This window comes from Phocoena phocoena, chromosome X (genome assembly GCF_963924675.1).
Source record: "Phocoena phocoena chromosome X, mPhoPho1.1, whole genome shotgun sequence".
Taxonomy (NCBI): Eukaryota; Metazoa; Chordata; class Mammalia; order Artiodactyla; family Phocoenidae; genus Phocoena; species Phocoena phocoena.
This window is the reverse complement of record NC_089240.1, coordinates 92,594,346-92,615,564: the sequence shown is the minus strand read 5'-3', so window position 1 is coordinate 92,615,564 and position 21,219 is coordinate 92,594,346. Positions and strand designations below refer to the sequence as shown.

Below are 21,219 nucleotides of genomic sequence, written 5' to 3'. Positions count from 1 at the left end.
GCACGCCGGTCTAGGAGTCTTGGGAACTGTGGTAGGAAATCCGGGCTCTGCTACTAGTTAGTTGTATGACTAGACAAGTCATTTAACCTGCATCTGTTTCTCTATTTGTAAACGGGATAATAATCCCCTGTCTTCCAAACTAGTAAACAATGGTGCAAATGTTCTCTCTAAAATGTCAGACAGTTGGCTGGGGGAATGTTTTGTTCCTGGGTAGTTGTTCTGGAGGGTTTCTGAGGACAAGAAATTAAGCAAGTCTTATTTTGACCCTGAAAAAGTGAAAAAAGAGCAGCTAGAAATAGTGTGGATACACTTGGTTTCCTTTTTGTAGATGTAGCTCTTTTATCCTCTTCACCCGGGGTGTGGTTAACTGGAGAGGAAAAGGTGGGGTACAGTAGGTGATAAAGGTAGCCAGAACTGTCAGCATTAATGAATAGCGTAAGTGATAACGATCTTGAAAATTCAACTAGTTTCTTGTCTGATAAGTACCTCTATATCTATATTTACAGACATCCTTATACATAGGTATAGATGTAGACATATGCATACATACAAACAAAAACTGATAGCTTCAGGCTCTTCCCTTTATACCTTGTAAAGTTGGAGGAACTTCAGTAACCTAGGACCGACTCAGTGTTCATAGGAAGTTACCTAATTGAAAAGGTCTGGGCTCAGTGACTGCTAGTAAAGGAAATTGACAAGAGTACTCTTTCATTATGTGTTCTTTTTCATTTTGGTCTGATTTACGTGCTACACTGGGTCTGTTCTGTGTCTGTGGTTTTCTTTTTGTTTTTTTTTTTTTTTGCAGTACGCGGGCCTCTCACTGTTGTGGCCTCTCCCGTTGCGAAGCACAGGCTCTGGACGCGCAGGCTCAGCGGCCGTGGTTCACGGGCCCAGCCGCTCCGCAGCATGTGGGATCTTCCCGGACCGGGGCACGAACCCATGTCCCTTGCACCGGCAGGCGGACTGTCAACCACTGCGCCACCAGGGAAGCCCTGTGTCTGTGTTTTAATTCCACCACTAGTCACTAAGTTTATTGAGGGCAGGGATGATCATTTCTTTGATTTCGTTTGTGTTAACCCTATTGTACATGACAGTGCTCTGTCACTGTAGGTACCCAGTAAATTATATAGCTGAGAAATGATTAGTTATTTCTGGTATTACAACAAGATCTTGTAAATAAACATGACAAACTTGTTGGTTGAAGTCCTGAACTTTCTAGGTCAATCTCGAAAAAGGAAGTTATATGACTGCCATAGCAAAATTCATAGGCATATTATATATAAGTGGGTGGGCCTGTTGGAAATTGGATGAGTAATCCCACTTCAAAGAAGTAACATACAAAGGCTGTAGCTCTATGCTCTCCAACTGTGGGCCTCCAACCACGTACAGTGTCACCCGAGATGCTTATTAAAGATTCATATTTCTCAGCCCTGCTCAGATCCAGGTATCCATATTTTAACAATCACCCCAGATGATTCAGATGCATACTAAAGTCTAAGAACAACTCTAGCCTGTAACCTGAAGTGGTCACACACACACACAAACACACACGTTGTTACCTCCAGTAATTCTATGGGAAAACACAAAACAGCAAGTGAAATGACATGTCCATTCCTAGCAAGAAGAGGAAGCTAGTCCTCCATTATGCATCAGACAACTGGAAGCATACTGGCATTTTCTTTCTTTTGGTGATATATTCTTGGCAGTTTGTCGTGGCTCATTTGCAATTATGGTCTGTCTCTTTTGAAACCCCGAGACAGTTCGCCAGCATTTTATTTTTAACAACAATTTCTTGAATCTCTTAGGAACAGTATTTGTAGGACTGGCTCAGAAACAACAATCGGGGCCAGTAAGATGTCATACTGCTGCGGTGACGTTTCCTTATCAGTTATGAGCTCTTTTGCCATTACACCATCGTGGAAATGCAAGGCATTAAGTGAAAACCCTGCATTCCTGTAATATTTCATAAGTGGGGATGGCTGGATGGGGTCTTAACGTAGTGAGAGGCGAGATAAAGGGAAGAGAGGCGTTAGCTGGGGCTTGGAGAAGCAGGATGTCTTAGGCAAAGAACGTTAAGATCTCTCTCTATAGGAAGAGCAGTGAAGTCCGAAGATGAATATCTTGAAAGGGCAGCTGGAGGACGACCCGAGGGGAACTTTCATTCTGGGGTGGAGTCCTGGGAAGCGAGCGCAGGTGCGGGAGTGGGTCCGTTCTGCACCTCGCTGAAATCAGGCGCCCGGACCTCCCGAAAACACGCTCAATCACCCGGCCCCGGGGACTGGAGCTGGACCCTGCGGTGAGCCCGCGGGGCGCCGTTAGCCGGCTTAGCTCCCCCGGAGCACACCGAACACCCCCCGCCCCCCCCCGCCGCTACCAGCGCGCTCGGGCCCTCCTTTTCGGCTGACGTCGGGGTGAGCGGAGGCGGGAGCGTGGGTGGGCCGAGCGCGCCTTCGCCGGCGATTCGGCCGGCTCTGCCACACCACCGCGCGCCCCCGCTCCGCCCGCCCCTCCGGGCGCGTCTTTTCCGGGCCCGCGCCACGCTGCGCCTCGCCCCGCCTCCTCCTCCGCCGGCCGTCCGTGTGTGCGCGCGCCGCTGCGGCTTTTTCTCCGGCCTCCGTGGCGTGCCCCTCCTTGCCCCAGCGCTAGCGGGCACGCGGCCCCTTTCCACCAGCCTCTCGAGTGTCGAGTGTTGGCCGGCTGCGGAGACGCCGCAGGCAGCGCCTCTGGTGAGTAACCCCAGCCGGCGAGGCTCCTGCCCCGGCAACCCGTGCCCTGTCGCTGTGCCGGGGCCCCCGCTCCGGCCAAGCTATCGTCCCACACCTGAGCCCGGAGGAGGTTGAGGGGCCGTTTCCATTACCGGAATCCGCTCGCTTTCTTCTGGAGCTCGGGCGTTCTACCCTCCCGCCTCCTCCGGGGCCGGGAAGATTCCCGAGGTCCCGGTATCATCTCCTTTGCTGAGGTCTGGGGTCCTCGAGACCCTGGCCTGCCTCTTCTTGCCGCTCACCGCCCTCCGAGAGCCAAAAGCATCTTCCCGATCGGGGTACTAGGCTTTGCCATGACCCTTTCTTTCCAAATGAGCACATCAGGGGCTCGCCAGACCTCCAAACGACCTTTAGGGCGCTCCTGGACCTCAACTCCATTTTGTCCCCTTCGAGTCTCTCTATATCTGAGAGCTAGGGGATCTCTCTGGCCCTAGAAGCATCCGCCCTTCGAATTTGAGGGATGCCCTAGCTTCCGATATCCTCTTAGCTTCCGTATCTTTAGGTAGGTTAGAAAAACGGCTGGTTTCTAGCAGAAACATGCTCTTATTTTTTCCTGTTCTACCTATCTACATCCTTGTCCTCCATGGGTGCTGTATATTTAGCATCAGCTTTATTCACTTCCTCTTCCTCTCATTCGATTGCCCTACAGAAAGAACTGTGGTCGATGTCAATAGCACAGAGAAGAATCGAGGAGAATATGATTCACTGCCTAGCCCCCATTAAGGAGTTACATATTTTAAATAAGACGTCATTTCTTCTCTTCACTCCAGCCATCTCCTCCTTCAAAGGCATTTTTTTTTCACCCTCTTGAAATGACTTTGCTCTAATCGTTTTCACCTTAAAAAAAGAAAATCATCCCTCTAAGAAACGGCGAGATGGAGAATAAGGGCTAAATGGCATTTAAATGAACCCCTTTGAAAAAGTAAGCAGTCTGCTTTATTGGTTAATGGTTTGATCAACGCCTCAGTTTCCTCATTTACAAAAATGAGGATGTTGAACGAAGGTTCCTTCTAGTGTTTTGATCCTAGGACCTCTAAACCCATGCTTAGTAACATGTTGCAGCATAACGGAGATTTAACCTGATGAAATCCTCATTTCCCGGTAGTTGCTTGTTGCTACGTTACTTTTTCTTTTATATTGCCTGTAACAACTAGTTTTACCTGCTCTTGATACATAAGGCTGTAAGCAGAGATCCAATGACTGTACTGTCAATGAGCATATCAATCAGGATTTTAATAGTATGAGGCCTCTTCCTCGGATTGTAATAGAGCTCATCTTTACGATTGAAAAGAAGTGTGAGACTTGTAAGACTCCTGTAATAATTAACACCCTCTCTGCCACTTAGGTGGAGGATGAAACATTAAACTGTTAGTCTGCTCGCACCACAGAATAAAGTACCTTATTGTTCTGATAGGAGAAGTAATTTGACACCTAAAAATCCACAGAAGGTGTAATGCAACAATTAACATCTTGAATAAATTCAATTTTCCCCCTAAAACCCCTATTTTAAAAATAAGAGATTCAGATTAAGATTTTTTGTTTGAGTGTTTTGGGTAGGGGTGGGATGGGTGGAGAAAGGAGAGGCTTGCCCAGTTCAGTGAGAAGAGAAATGAATTAGGACTCCGGAGAGGCTCAGGTGCCAGTTCCAGTGCTAGCTGATTGTATAACCTTGAATAAGTCACTTTACCTCTCTTCATTTTTGCATCTGTCAAAGGGTCTTGATGTTGGCAGAATAATCCGTATAAGTCCCCCAATTTGAAAAATACATATATATATATATATATCTCACAATTTGCATTAAGGCTGTGCCATAAATCCTTAGTTAAACTAAGCTAAGGTAAATCCTTAGTTATTTAGAACGTTTTTCTGAAAGATCTGCTTACACTGGTTCCAATCTATATATGCATAATTCTTAATTCATCCTTATCAAATGAATTACTATATGTGGAAGTCTATAAATTGGGAAGCATTTTACAAAGGTCAGGTATTGCTAACTTAAGCTTGCAAGTGAAGGGTGTGCATACCACACTTTATTATTTTTTTTAAACATTCAGGGCTTTTAAGAAATTTGTACGGGAATGTATACATACTGCCTTGTAACTGTAATTGGCTAGGCGCTTGAAAAGAATATGCAGGCATCTCAGTCATTCATTCATTTGTTCGTTCATTCAACTTATCTTGTTCCTCCATCTGTCACGTATTTTGTGCCAGGCCACTAGGATATGATGGTTAAGAAGACAATCCTTACCCTGCAAGGTTTAGTTTTATAGTTCAGGATGGAGGTGATGATGGTGGGAGTTTTGGAGAGACAGTTTGTATGTCAGTTTATTTTTATTAACAACAGTCAAATCAGGGACAGAAGCAAAATCCTGGGGAAGTTAAGGCTCCCCAGGGGAGGAGGAGATAGATGATTGTAGCCTGTAGACTCTCTTCTTGGCATTTCTTTTTTTTTTTTTCTTTCCTTGACTTTCAGTTATTGAGACTTTAGCAAAAATGAAAGCTTTATTTTTTCCACTCTTGCTATTGGTTGGTCTTATATATTCTTTATCTTCCTTTCTCTTTTAACTGTTTATTTTAAGATAGTTGTAGTTTCTCATACAATCATAAAAATAATCCCCTTTAATTTCCCCCAGTGGTAACATCTGGCATAACTGTAGCATAATGTCACAAGGAAATTGAGACAGATACAGTCCATCCACCTGATTCAGAGATCTCCAGTTTTACATCCACTCACTTGCGTGTGTGTATTTAGTTCTATGCAGTGTTACCATATGTGTAAATTCGTGTGACTACCACCACAGTCAAGATACAGGACAATTCCATCACCCCAAAGGTCTCTGATGTTGCCCTTTTATAGCCACAGCCATCTCCCTCCCTCCCTGATCCCTGGCAACGACTGATCTGTTTTCCTTGCCTATAATTTTGTCATTTCAAGAATGGTATACAAATGAAATCATGCGATATGTAATCTTTTGAGATCGACTTTTTTTCACTCAGTGTAATTCCCTGGAGATTCAGGCAGGGAATGTGTCTTGTATCAATAGTTCTTTTTCATTCCTGAGTTGTATTCCATGCTGTGGATGTATTATAGCTTAATCGCTCACCCATCGAAGGACATCTATTTCCCGTATTTTGTAACCTATTATGAATAAAGCTCCTATGAAAAATTGTGTACTGGTTTTTGTATGAACATAAATTTCCACTTCTCTGGGATAGTTGCCCAAGAGTGCAATCGCTGTTCGTATGGTAGTTGCATGTTTAGTTTTATAAGGAACTGCCGAACTGCTTTCCAGAGCGACTGTGCCATTTTACATACCCCCGCCCGTGCCCCAGCAATGCATGAATTGTGCTCATCCTTGCTAACACTTGGTGTTGTCACTATTTTTTATTTTAGCCATTCTGATAGATATGTATATAGTGATATCTTGTCATAGTTTTAATTTGCATTTCCCTGGTGGCTAATGATGTTGAACATCTTTTCATGTGCTTATCTGCCATCTCTGTATTTTCATCAGTGAAATGTGTGGTCATGTCTTTTGTCCATTTTCTTTTTTTTACTGTTGAGTTCTGAGAGTTCTTTATATATTCTTAATACTAGTGCTTTGTTGGCTACATGGTTTGCAAATATCTTCTCCCATCCTGCAGCTTGCCTTTTCGTCGTCTTCACAGGGAAGTTTCGCAGAACAAAAATCTTTAATTTTGATGAGGTCCGGTTTATCAATTTTTCCTTTTATGGATCATGCCTTTTGTGTTAAGGGGTCTTATGTACCTTTGTTATTTAATTTTATTCCTTGCTGTTCTGTATAACATCCAGTACTTCTGTAAGCAGTGTGAATATTTTTTTCTTTGAGCAATCCTGGAGCTCAGATGTATTCTTTGAACTAGTGGTCTTGGTGGCTTACAGTGTGTGTACATACTCATACATGCTCTCACTATATTAAAATGGCTGCCATCCTTTTGTGCCTTAAAATATAATTTCTGCCTTACCAGGCAGTCAAATGAAACATTAAAATTAATATTTTAAAATTAAGTAGACACGTCATATGCCAAGGAGATTTTTGGTTTCACTTTCTAATTTTAAAATATTTTGGCAAAACTGTATAGTTTCTAATCAACATTTGTGGTAAGTAGTCCAAAGAAAAAAAATCGTGTTCTCATTTAAATGTACTTTGAAAGTCTGCTTCTGCATTTTAAGTAGTGAAGTTACGAATGTGATGATAGATTTAGTAGGCTTTTGCTACTCAGAATAGTGAATAGAAGACTGTTGAATTTGTCTGTCTAGACTGCATGTTTTTCTTTTATAGTAGCTACTTAATGTTCATTTTAATTATCTTTTAGAATAAGCATTAGTTTTAAGGTGACTTACAGTGTTATATTTTGAAAAATATATGTGCTCATATTATGAGAACTTACAGGAAGAGCTTAGTGATTGATTTTTAGAGTATTCATTTCTGTAAGGTGGTACTGAAATTATTACTTGTCCCTTCAGTGTCACCATATTTGCTCAAATAAGTGTATAGCCAGGGTAGTGGATTTGCAAAAGATCAATCATTTGTATAAGACAAGGGCTGGTAAAATACTGCCGGTGGCCAAATCCTGCCCACCACCTGTTTTTATGAATACATTTCTGTTGGAATACGGGCACATCCATTCATTTATGTATTGTCTGGCTGCATTCAAAATACAATGGCAGAGTTGAAACAGAGAACTTATGACCCTAAAAGCCAATTTACTCTCTGGTAAATTTTACACAAAAAGTTTGCCCAGAGGTAACGCAACCTTAAAAATTATTGAGTTTCTATGTTATAAAGGAAATTTGACAAACTTTACCTTGACTTTTAGTATCTTTTAGGTATATTTCCATGGGAAATTGTGGTTCAGAACAGTGTATTCATTTTCTTTAACTAAGTCTGAAGGCACTGTGGTCTAGGAGCAGCATTAAGGAATGGATAGAGAGTTGGGAAGGTTGATGTTGTTGTTGTTGTCGTCAAGTGTGGAGTATTTCAGTGTGAATGTCAATCTAAAAGTATGGCAAATAGTGAGATTCAGAAGCAGGCCTGTCCAGTTGCGATGTCCTTTGGAGATCCTGCTGTAAGCCAGAGCGGTAACGACAGAGCCAGTTATGGCAGCACTGTTGCTCCTGCTCCCCAAACTTCTGTGATCTTTTTTTTTTTTTTTTTTGCGGTACGCGGGCCTCTCACTGTTGTGGCCTCTCCCGTTGCGGAGCACAGGCTCCGGACGCGCAGGCTCAGCGGCCGTGGCTCACGGGCCCAGCCGCTCTGCGGCATGTGGGATCTTCCCGGACCAGGGCACGAACCCGTGTCCCCTGCATCAGCAGGCAGACTCTCAACCACTGCGCCACCAGGGAAGCCCTGTGATCTTTAAATACATAGTAGTTTGAGCCTAATAAGCTGACCTTAAGACTGGCTGGTTTATTACTTTGTTTGCACAGCTTCCTTTCGTACATTAGAAGTTCACACTTTAGTTCTTTTAAACGTCCTACCTACAAGTAATGTTGAAAATGGAAATTGAGTTAGCACTGTGGGCTGTATATTTGGAAAGAAATGGATCTCAGCCTCACATCATACACAAAAATACATTAAGGATGTATTTAAAAAATTTCTGGAAAGCACAAGACACCATAACAAAGTTAAAAAGGCATATGACAGACTGGGGGGAAATAACTTCTACATATGCAGTGGAAGCTTTTATTGACTTTTACTTAACTGACTCACCATATTAAATGATACTCATTTCTTTCGTAAAATACATTGTGCACTGAACACTTGCTATTAGTAGGTTGGTCTCAGGTAAGCCAGGCTTGTGGACCCACCAGTACAACAGATGCTTTTATTACTGAACCTATATATGCTCGTTGTTCTTGTTTTTGTAAATATGTAATTTATTTTCATATTTTATAATGTGATACAGTCTGAGTAGTGGGGAATTGAAGTTCTTACTGAAAATTTACATGTGAAATGATATGGTGTCTGGTATTTGCTTCAGATTATATGAGGGTTGAGGTACGGAGTGCATAGAGATGTGAAAGAAATAAAATTCAGCACGTATAGATAATTGTTGAAGCTGGGGGATAGGTTTATTATAACAAAACAAATGGTATGCTTTGGAAAGAGTTGATGAAAGCATGTTATTACTGTATAATTAGGTGTGGGTAAGACAATGATAAAAGATTTGTATAAAATAAATATAAAAATCTGAGGGGTTCTCTACTCATAGTTCCTTGCAAGTGTCTTTTAAGTTCTTTGAAGTTATATATTAAGAATTCAAATTAAATTTCTTTACAATCCATGGGCCTGGAGTTAAAGAAAGGTCTTGGCTTCTTGGCCCCTTATCAAAAGTTTGACGAATGAGCGTACATTTACCACTGATAAAATGAAGATAAAATGAAATGTTTGTCATGTGCATATTTTCTTATGACTGTTCACCTTAGTTGACCTTTTCAATTAGCTAATCAAGTGTTCCAAATACCGTTAGATAAAAAGGTTTCTACTGTGTAATATGTATGATATGTAAAGAGCTCCTACAGATCAATAAGAAAAAGGCACCTGTTAGAAAAAGTGGCACAGGGTTATGAATTGGCCTTTCACATAAGAAGAGATTGAAATGATGATTAAAAAAGAAAAGATGCTCAAAGTCATTCTAGTAATTAGGGAAATGAAAACCTTTTTTTTTTTTTTTTACCAAATACATTGGCAAAAACTATAATATCCACTTTTTGAAAGAAATGGGCACTCTCATACACTGTTAATGAGTGCAAATTGTGTAGCTTTTTGATAGAGGGTACCAAAATCCTCTCATTTTTTAAATATGCATATATTTTGGCCCAGCAATTTTGTAGGAAGCTATTCTAAGGAAATATCTGCGCATTTGTATAAAGATGCATACAAGATTTCAATGCAGTGAAACTGGTCATAACAGTGAAAACTTCACAGCAACCTAAATGTGCATCAGAAGGGGAATGATTTAAATAATGGCATGCTGTTCTGTGGAATAACATGGGGCTATTAAAGGAAAGAAGCCCTTCAGACCTATATAAACTGATGCAAGAGTTCCAAAATATGTTGTTAAAGGTGGGGGGGGGGCAGAGGAGGGAGTTATAGAACAGTCCGTATACCATGATTCCACTTATCTAAAAGAACAAAACCTTACCATGCGTATGGATAATACAAAAAAGTGTGATTGATACGCACCACAAATGGTTATCTCTAGGGCAAAAGGGAGTGGTTTTAGAGGAAGGCAGTATAGAGATACTTATACATTTTACCCTATACAACTCTACAATGCATTTTAATTTATGATTACTATTTTGATACTAATTATACAGATTCATCATATGCCACATTACACACTGGAGGATAATTACAATGCGATTCTGAAATGGAGTGAATGCCTTGTATTTAGACAGCACTCAGGTAGTTTTTAAAAATAATTTTCTCCCTTTGTTAAAGTAGTATTTGTATTGTCTAACTTTTCTGCACTGAAAATATGAGTGTAAAGAAGAATAAGAGCACCACAATCCCATACCCAGGGAGATCTATTGTCAACTTCTGGGTACACGTTTGTGTACACACATGTTTGGATGCTTGCATGCACACGTGTGCACACATACATGCACGTGTGCAAACATACGTATCTTCTTTCTACAAAAATGGGTTCTTACTGTGCATACCTATTTGTAATTTGCTTCCTTTAACTTTATACTGTGAGCATCTTTCACATTTGGTAACTCTGAATAAGTGAAAAAGACATCTTAGTGGGAAGAAGAACAACACTGTGCCATGTAATTATAGTGTTCCACTTAAAACAACTGGTTTCTAGGACAAACTATAATCTTAAAGTCATGGCCACCAAAAGTAAATAACCAAGGAACTAAAAAATCCTCAATGTTAAACCAGTTCAGTTCTGTTTGGAATTTATGCACATGTTGTTTAAATTGTAGTTACTAGTAATGATGTATAAGTGCAATGTATTAAAATGTCATTAGGAATCTTTTGGGTGGGGTTTGGTTTTAATGAAGATTTTAAAACTGAGCTTGAACGGTTATTTTGGTTCAAAGAAAAACCAACCGGTCTAATTTTTGGTAAATGTGTGGGCTTAGTTGTGTTCTTTCACAACTTACAAAAGTAAAGAAAATCTAGGTCTCTGTGGCAACATGAATCTTTGTGTATGGTAACTCAGTCTGTAGTATATAAAATTGTACATTAGGAGAACTGTGTTTGATTTGGGCAAGTATGTACGTATTCTGCTCGCATGTCCTCTAGAAGCATTTATTGAGCACATCCGCCCTAGGCTCATTATAATCTTTTCTGGGTTTATGCTGTGGGACTTAGAGGTGAAAAGACCTTAGTTTATGATGAATTCAATAGAGTATTTAACAAAAGAAGATTCTACCTTGTAGACAATGGTGTTAATGTGATGGCCTAGCGTAGCTGCTCATATTTTTGTTATGGCGATTGAGATAGCATCGCTGCTCTCCAAGGCTGTGCATCTTGTGCATTTTGGCCTTTCTGGAATTGATTTCACAGCAAGAGGATTTTTCTTTCATAGGCGCTGTGAAGTTAGCAGATTTTATGTGGGAGTCAGAATAGAGGTTTCCCATTTCTCACTTGATTGATGACAGGGACATGTGAGATGAGGCTAGTAACAGAGGTATTGAAAATATTTATGGTGGCTTCTAGTGGTTGTTAAGGCAGTGGAAGGCATGGTGAAATACCTGTTTTCTCTTAGGTATCCTGTTTATTACCTTCAATATGTGCCTAAAGCATTTTAATACTACAAAAAAAGTAATGATAGGGTTTTGAAGGACCACTCCCCTGGGGGTACCCGAGTGGTGAGTCATCAGAGAAAGCCTGCAGAAATGGGCAGAGCTGCTCCTGCTGAAATGGTGATCATTCGTTATTCTCAGAATATGTTAGTCATTTCTGCTTCTCAAACGAACTGAAAGCTGAACATTTCCCGCAGACAGGAAACAGGAACTTGGTTGAATGAGCTTAAAGTTCAGTTATGGCTTTGGAAACAGAAGAGAAGACAGAACTAGCGCTAGTATCTCATGGGACGCATCCAAGTAAAAGATGCTGTGTTCCCCATGACCACTGAAGATACTAAGTTGAGACATAGCTTAAAAGAGTAATTGAAAAATCATCACTTGACTGGGGGGTAGAACTGGGCAGAACTAGCCATAAACAACTGTCAGATGAATGTGTTTCAGACAAATAGAGCAGAAAAGAGAAAAGCAGGCTAGGATAATGGTATTCTTGTACTTGGAACGACAGAGACCTTCAGGATTTGGTGCAAGGTTAGTTTAGTATGGTTTAAAGCCTTTGGTGAAATATTTGGGATTCCGTTTGTGCCCAGGCCCTTCCTTACAGGAGTAGGTTAGAATTTCTGTGATGCAGGTGGTTTCCATACTCTGGAAACTAGAAAAGTCATGGTTCAGGCTCACTGTTTGGTGAATTACAGCAACCTGCAGATGGGAAGCTGTGTAGTGTTTATTTCCCCCAATAGAAAGAAATGTCAGTATTAGCATATTCATTCAAATATAGTTACACATTTTACATTTTCAAGCAGAATGACTGAACTCGTAAGGACATTATATAACACAGCTTTTCCACCAGAAAATTTTGGATTCCTTTGTTAGATTTTTTTTTTTTTTTGATTTTGTATTTAGTGTCAAGTATAAAGGCCAGGGTTTTTATGTGGAAGCAGGTTTTTAATTTATGCACATATTTACATTAATTTGAATATTCTCTTGATCACCAAGAGATTGTTGAATATTAAACTGTTAGTAAGGGAGTAGCTTTCTTTAGGAAGTAACCTCCAAAGAATTTACTTCTTTACAAGTAATTTTAGAAAAGACAACTGTAAAATTGAAACTTCCCTGGTGAATCTCCCACCTTTTTTTTTTTTTTTTTTTTTGCGGTAGGCGGGCCTCTCACTGTCGTGGCCTCTCCCGTTGCGGAGCACAGGCTCCGGACGCGCAGGCTCAGCGGCCATGGCTCACGGGCCCAGCCGCTCCGCGGCATGTGGGATCTTCCCGGACCGGGATATGAACCCGCGTCCCCTGCATCGGCAGGTTCACTCTTAACCACTGCGCCACCAGGGAAGCCCCCACCTCCTTTTTTAATCCATGTTTTGAAATGGAGTTCCCCAACCTCACTTTTAAGCCTTTCTTTTATGGCCTGAGTAGAATTGAATGAGGGGTGATCCTCAACCCCAGAAGTACAAAGTGTTCATTGGGGTTAAAAAGATACTTGTACTTGCCCTGCCGGCTGACTTGAATCCTAGCTCAGTAGGGTCATTCTGGAGTCACTGTAAGCCTAAGGGCTCTGCAAGGGTAGAAGAATATTCTACCTGGCTCTCGGAGGAAGAATATTCCAGTGCTCAGATAGCTTCCCGATCTCTGTCTTGTCTCAGTGGTACCCTGCATTTGAGCCGTTGTTATTTGGTTATATGAAATGTTTGTGTGGAGTGATTGGCCTGTGATTGCAGTGATATAGTACATGTGGTGCAATGGGAGAGTCATTCCTAACTTAACTTTCAGACAGCTCATCTTTTTCTCAAAAAGCCCCTAACCCTAAAGATTGTAGGGTTTTTTTTTCACCTCTTAGGGAGAAAGTGCTTCCTTACAATCTAGCTTCAAATTGTCCTCAACTGAGGAAGACTATTGACCACCTCCCTCCCTGCCTTTGACTGAAGGGTCATGTTGCTTAGGGCACTGCCCACAGGAAAGAGGAGGTCAGTGCTGTACTAGGGCATGACCAAAGGAGTGAGAGTTGGCCATGAACATATGGTCTCTAGCCAGAGCGTACCTTGAGTTTTGAAAACTAGGAATCTCAACTCCAGTTTGTTCTTTAGAGACATATTTTAAAAACAAGCTGTAGCCTGTTGGGTCCCTAAGCTAAGATTGTGTTGAGAAGCCTTGCAGTGTTTAATCTGATATCACAGTCTCTGGTGGAAATCTGCAAAAGTGAGTCAAAACTCTGTGTTTTTCCAAAGACAGGATTGTTGTTATGAAACACATATATGTTACTTTAATGACTTTGATGAGATGGAAGCAACTCGTTTTGAAGCAGCTAATTTTGGCTGAAAGAATTGCTTTTCAACCTAGAGTTGATTTCTTTAATTTTGCATCATTCCTAGCTAATGTGACACTAAGGTCATTTTATTTGTCTGGTCTCTTCTAGATGTCATAACATTTTGTCATGAGATCATGAGAAAATGCTTCTTCTGCTTTGAGACGAGTGATTAGGAGTCTGTTTAGGATGGAAAATCAATTCTTAGATTTGTTGCCTCTGCTGCTGACCTCTGCCTCCTGTGTGAAAGAAAATCGATGATGTTTCAAAGTCATACAGTTACATATTTGGGTTGCATAAAATTGTTCTGTGGGATGAGCTAAACTTTTAGAATTTGAGTTTGGTACTTGGCCAGATCCGGGGACATGTCCTGCGATTGCTAGACCTTTTTTTTTTTTTTTTTTAATTTTTTTTTCTTGATTTTACCGGCAGTAGCCCATTGCTGATGAAAGATCAGGATGTTGCCTGGACGTGGCACCAGGCGCCGAACCTCAATGCCTTTCTCTTCTACTTTCAGACATAGCAGCCCTGGAAACCATAAGATCGAGGTGCTGGAAGCATTCTGATAATCCCTTTTCTTATTCTTTAAAAATCTGGCCTGTTGCTGTCACACAACCATCAGGCCTCAAACAGAGAACGTTTGTTTTCAGAACCTCCTCTGTGTTGACCTTAGTTTTGCTTTTGAAGAAGAGTAAGCAGCAGGTTGCTCCGTATAGTACATGAGAAAGAGAACCGCCTTTACCTTTTACTGCTGCTCACGGTTTGCAGATGCTTCCAGGAGGATTGAATTATAACCTAATTTAAAGATGATGTATTTTCGCTTAACTATACACAGAAATAACTGCAAAGGGATGTCTTAAAAGCAAATTACACATTGTAGGTACAGCAGAAGTTAAATGCTTTAGGGATAAATGGGTGATATCTGCTGGTCGGAAATATCAACACTGTTGAAGTTACAGCAAGTTTCTTGGCTGACGTTTTTATGGGGACACATAACTCCCCTTCCTTAAACAGTGTTTCATGGAGATGGGAAAAAGACTTCTGCTCTGCTTGGGAGTTTTTAGAACACTGGTACTTCTCTTTAAATCTGTTTTTGAAATTCTTGTTTTGGATCTCATCTTCTGCAAAAGTGCCTTATATTGACACATTGTCAATACTCAAGTAATGAAACCTACAAGTAAGGAAACCTACAAGTAAGGAAACCCCCGTTGTGTGTGTTCTGCAGTGGAACTAACCTATTCCAAATTTTACTCTTGCTGGAGGAGGAGTATAACCAGAAGGTTATAACCTGTTTGTAACAGATGGATAGTAGTCTGCAGATGAAATTGATCCAGACCTTTTAGTTTTCTGTTTGTGTTTTTAGCTCTGCATTGTCCTTTCCTTTATTCCTTTTCAGAACCTCACTTTCAGGCTTTGCATAATTTTCCTTGCCCTAATATTTAAAGGAAATTTTTAAAAATCCATTTTGAGCAAGACAGCTGGTACCTAAGCATTAACAGGTATAACTGGATAATCCCAGAGGGTAGCTATTATTATTAACTTTTTTAAAAAGTCTGGTTGGGCTATTATTATAGGGTTGAGGGTTGGCTCATGGGTATCCCTCTTTTCCTATTATACGTATATGTCTGCTCTCTGTTAGTCTCATGTCCTCTTAAAATATTGTCTATTGAACAGTAAGCTCCAGAAGGAGTGGGCTTGGTAAATGCTCATTGAATTTTTCTTGAACGAACACATGTGCATGTACCTGTAGCTGCCCAGGATTTGGGAAACTAAATTGAAAAAAATTTTACAGATGGGGCTTCCCTGGTGGCGCAGTGGTTGAGAGTCCGCCTGTCGATGCAGGGGACACGGGTTCGTGCCCCGGTCCGGGAAGATCCCACATGCTGCGGAGCAGCTGCGCCCGTGAGCCATGGCCGCTGAGCCTGTGCGTCCGGAGCCTGTGCTCCGCAACGGGAGAGGCCACAGCAGTGAGAGGCCCGCGTACAGCAAAAAAAAAAAATTTTACAGATGAAAAGGGTGGTTACTGGCTATAATTATTTTTAATTTTTTTCCCTCAAATGTCCTTATGGTGGTTAGTCTTCAGCAGTGATGATTACAAAACCAAAGAAAATAGAGACTCAATCTTTTGTTTCCTGCTTCAGTGAGCCTATGCCCAATAGGATAACATCACTTTCATATTATGAAAGTCACTGCATATGTCATTAAGTCTTTACAACTTTCGGTTGTCATGCTAGAAGGCGTAGCTTCTTCCAAGACTTCTTTCTACCAAAGAAGTTTTATTCCACCATATTCTTGTTTAAATGTAGGAATCTCTTAACCAAATGGATTTTTTCTTCTGGATTTAAAAAATGTGATCTTAATACATGGCTTATTTTTTTAAATAAATGTTTCATTTTGGAATAATTTTACATTTACAATGAATTTGTAAAGATAGTTCAGAGGTCCTGGATATTTTTCCCCAGCTCCCCCTAATGTTAACATTTTACGTAACAGACACTGGTGCAGTACTCTAGAATTTATTTGGATTTCCCTAGTTTTACTACCAAAGTCTTTAATTTTTTTCCTGTTCCAGGATCCAAAATTGTTATACATTTTTATTTTAGAAAACATGTATGGATAAAAAAACAAAACAAAGTACGGGTAGTGCCCCTACGCAGAGACAACTATTGAGATTTTTTAGTATATATCCTTCCATATCCCCCAAACGTTTTTGGATTCCCCCCAAAAACAAAATGTGTTTTATATACTGTTTTGTAATTTGCTTTTTTACACTTAATATAGCTTTTAAATTTTTTGTGAACATCTTCCCATGTCTTCTATTTTTAATGTAGTTTAATCTATTCCCTATCCTTATTTATTTGTTTATTTATTTGGCCATGCCAGTGGCTTGAGGGATCTTAGTTCCCTGACCAGGGATTGAACCCAGGTCCCCGGCAGTGAAAGCGCCAAGTCGTTAGTACCCACTGGACTGCCGGGAATTCCCTGTCCTTAGTTATTTTTTTCCATTTCTTTGTTCAGTTAATTCTTCATGATTTAAGGCCAAACTATGCGGGTGTTCTCAACGTTTCCCCCCCCACAACAAACCTGAGAAATAGGACACTCCTATCAGTAACAATGGCTCATTAACCCAGTGGTTCTAAATATGTGTGTATTAGGTTGAACCATTTGAAATTGCTATATTTTTGTATGTAACAGCTTTTCAACTATTGGCAATTTTATGTGGTTCAACCTAATAGTTTAAAAAAGCTTTCTAGGTCATTCTGATCCCTTTCCTCCATTCTCACTCCACTGAGAACCCCTGGCCTCTCACTCTACTGAGAATCTCTGCATTTAGAATGGTGAGCTGACTCTGAAACATTTCACCAGGCAAAAATGTTGACAAATCACCTTCCAGGTGTCTCTGATAAACACAACATCCTTAAGACTTATGCCTATGTTGATGACATATGCAGAGAACTTGAACTCCGGTGAATTGCATCTGTCCATCAGCATGTTGAAAATAGACTTCTGAGCATCCAGCCTAAGCTCTGGAAAATACAGGCTGACTGATGGCTCTGAGTCCTGGTTCTGTATCTATATCGGATAGCCAGGGGCACTGGCGCCACCCAGTGGTACCTTGTAGACGAGCAGCTGATGTTGCTCTTACCTCTACTTTCACTTTTTTCTTTCTTTCCTCTTCTCCCATGTTTATGGTCTCACCTTCCTTTTCTTTTCTCCATCTGTACCAATTGCAGTAACGGGTTTCATTTAGCCCAGCTGATGAGAATCAGAGCGCTACACTAGCCATATAATTTTGCTGTGATATCCTTATTTAAGTAAAGGCTTTGGAATATGAGACATGAAATCATACGTGTAAACATACTGAGCAGACTGTTATTCGCTCTGCTTATGAAGTCATGATTCCTACCCAGAATGGGAGTAAAATTTGTACTCTGCCAGAATGTGGCCCATCTTGTGTTTAATTTCAAACTTGTCAGTGTATGAGAGTTAGCACGCCTATGTATCTCAGATGTGAGGAGGCATACATACATAGAGTGAAAGATTTAACTGGGAAATCATTCTTTGGTTTCCTTCCTCTTTAGTATGACTTGTTATTTCAGTCAAGAACTATTTAGTAAGCGCCTGCTGTGTACCTGTACTGTGCTAGGTTCTGGGGATTATAGCAGCGATGGGGACAGAGATGACTTCTGTCTTTAAAGAGCTTACAGCCCAGCCGGGGAACAGAAACTTGAACGCGTTTAGGTGCTGTGCTGGGAGAGGAAACAGCAGAGGCACCTGACGTAAAGCGGGCAAGGCTGTTTAGAAGCGTCATTCAAACTGAGACCTAAAGGAAGCCAGGAAAAGGGAGAAGAGAATGTTCTTGGCAGAGAGAAAAGGATGTGCTAGATGCAGAGGTGAGAGATTAAGCTTCGTGCTTTTGAGAACCTGAAAGAAGTTTGTGATGGCTCGGGCTGTGAGATCAACTCATTTATAAGTTTCACACCAGTCCCGGGAGGTAGGAGTAGTATTCCCTCCATGTTAGAGTTGTAGCAGATGATGCACAGAGGTGCACAGAACTTGCCCGAGGTCACCCCACTCTAGTAAGTTGTAGCGCCAGGAACTGGACCCAGGCCGTCTGGCTCCAGCACGTTGGCTCACAACTACCTCAGCAGGACGCTGCATTATAGATACTGGAGCTTCATTGTCCTCCCCCCCTCCCCGGCTCCCCCCCCCCCTTTACCCTTTGATGAAGCATAGCGCCTTATCCTGTTCATCTGTGGTCTTTTTAAGGGCCAAGTTAAATCTTTCTTAGTAAACTGAACATTAGGCTGTACTGGGTACAGCCTCTTCCAAGAACTGGAGCTTACAAATAATGTGAAAAAGTCCTTAAGCTTACAGCATCTGGGTTAGCCCGGAAAGTCTCGGGTTTGCTTTAGTCTTTTATCATTGATTGGGAATCAAATACCTCATTTGATGTGCAACTCTATGGTTGCTAACCCATATTTTCCAGAAAATCATAGATGGGAAGTTGTAATTGGTCGTATTTTTAAAAAATGAGTGTAAGGTATGTATTTCCCACAAGGCTAGAGTTTTTGTTTGCTTGCTAAAGTTGATTTGGCAATATCCCTTTCTCTGACTTAGGTTAAGTTAGTGAAAGGGTAAACACAACTTCTTAAATAGGACTATAGTCTTTAAAAGTCATATGAATTAAAAACCTATTCATGGAGATATTTTCTTACAACAGATCTGATTTGTCCTTTATGTACTTAATATACAAGTGTGTGCTTTGTAAGATGAGGAATTGACTTCAGTTTGAAATTATTAATTAAAGTTTAAGTCTAGATTTTAGAAGTTGGGTTATAAATACTCAGTTGTATATAAACTATTTAAGATTGTTGTAATTTGATATCGTTGAAACACTTGGAATAAAAAGTTGTGTGTGTGTGTGTGTGTGTGTGTGTGTGTGTTAGATGGCACAAAGCTGGTTGTTTCATTTATTTTCCCATTTGTATATGACTGTGGATTCAGTCAGGACTTAGTACTTGGAAGTGTCTTTCCAGTAGTGAGGGTAGGCTTTTGCTGATGTAGCCACACATTCTTGCCTTGTTCTCCGTGCGACCAGAGTTAGGGTTATTACTGGGGTCATCATTACGGATGTTTTTGCAAAAAGGCGGGGGGACACTCTGATAAGAATTACTCTGGGACAACATGTATAAACCAGGGGACGGACCTAGGCAAGCTGGGAAATTTCCAAGTACTAAGTCAGTCGGGTTGAGCCAGTGCTTCTGAAGCTAAGCTCACAAATTGAGGTAACCAGCAGCCACAGGTAGCTTTCCCTTTACTTTGGAGTAAAACCATTAATTTTCCAGTAACTGTATTATCGTATATCGCAGTGGAATTGTATGTGTAGCAGCTGTGTTCCTTTTAGAAGTTTGAGCATTGTGAACTCAGTGCTGCTAGGCCCTGTCGAGGTTATTGCAGGACACAGAGCTGTGTGGGCCTTACAGGAAGTGAGATTACTTAATGATACTTTACTGTTGCCTGAAACATTTTGAAATGAAAACTTTGAGGGAAAGAAATGATTCAGCCTTTTCTGCCTCCTACTGCTTTTTGAAGTCAGCTAGTACACATTAGTAAGCTGATACCACAGTTGATTGGAACATCTGAAGCAAGACATTCTTAGGTAAATGATACCCTCTAAAGTTCTGAGTAGTTGGTCCCAGAGTTCAGGTTGTAAACAAGTGGGTACTGATGGAGAGCTGACTTCTGAAATCCCCTCCCTTCACCGTCCCTCTCATCCCCTGTGTGGTAAGCAAAGAAGGGATACCCAGTTGGTGCCTTTTGCCCATGACGCCTTCATCTGGGAGGCCTCAATTCCCATTGGGCTGGGTCTGGTTAGCTGAAAAATGGTTTCCTTGTGGGGCAGAGGAGTGCCAGTATGACTCTTCTCATACCTATTAAATCTTAGGCTGGTATCATCTGGCATTTGAGTACCTGTTTGTTTTAATAGGATAAGTGAGTGGAACTCTGGGCTTCAAGGAAATTATTGATACAGTATTTCCATCTGTATGGAACCCCTCATGATTATCTGGCTTTTTGATATTGTCTATTCACTTGCCAGTAGTAGTCAATTTTTGTTAGTCGCATTTTGACAGAGGGTACCACGGGGATGCTTAGTTTTAGGAAGCATTTAACATTGTAGTTATAGCAAGAAAAAAACCCCACTCATTTTGTCTCGCTTCATAGATCATATTACATGAGCGAAAGAAGTTTATTTAACTTTGAGTCTAGTTTAAACACATAAGTGTCAAATCTTCTTTCCGTAGTGAGGTTGAAGTCAACTTTTGGCTCCTTTTGTAGCATCTCTTTACCACGTGAACAGGGCCAAATGCCTTAAGGGCCATACTCATTGTCACTTATCAACACACACATATATACACAGACACACGCCAGAATTCGTTGAGACTGGTGCTATATTTTCTACTTATGTATTGAATGATAAAAGTAATGTGTTCACTGTAGAAGTTTTAGAAAATGTAGGGGAAAATAGAAGGACAAAACTAAAAATCACCTATAATTCTACAACCCAGAGATTAACATTTCAGCTTGTAGCCTGCATATATTTGGTTAAGTTGCATCTTAAACCAATTTCACTTCATATATCTTGACCGTTTTCTCATATCCTTAAATATCTTTGACAACACTGCACTTGATGACTGTGTAGTATTCAGTCATAAGGATACATCATTATTTTACCAATCTCCTCTTGGGCATTTGATGTTGTTTCTAGTTTTTCTGTTATTTATATCACAGTGGTGACTATTGTCTACATTTTTTTTGTGTGTGCATCTCAGACTATTTCCTTAGGATATTTGTAGAAGTAG

At 40.8% G+C, this 21,219-nt stretch overlaps 1 protein-coding gene across 1 annotated transcript in view; it reads left to right on the top strand.

The window, feature by feature from the left end:
* Nucleotides 1-2,635: 2,635 nt before the first annotated feature.
* ACSL4 (acyl-CoA synthetase long chain family member 4) overlaps nt 2,636-21,219 on the top strand; it is a 75,972-nt gene continuing 57,388 nt past the window's right edge. The window contains exon 1 of the mRNA XM_065901343.1: nt 2,636-2,726. The gene's annotated coding sequence lies outside the window, so the exon portion shown is untranslated. The remainder of the gene's footprint in view (nt 2,727-21,219) is intronic.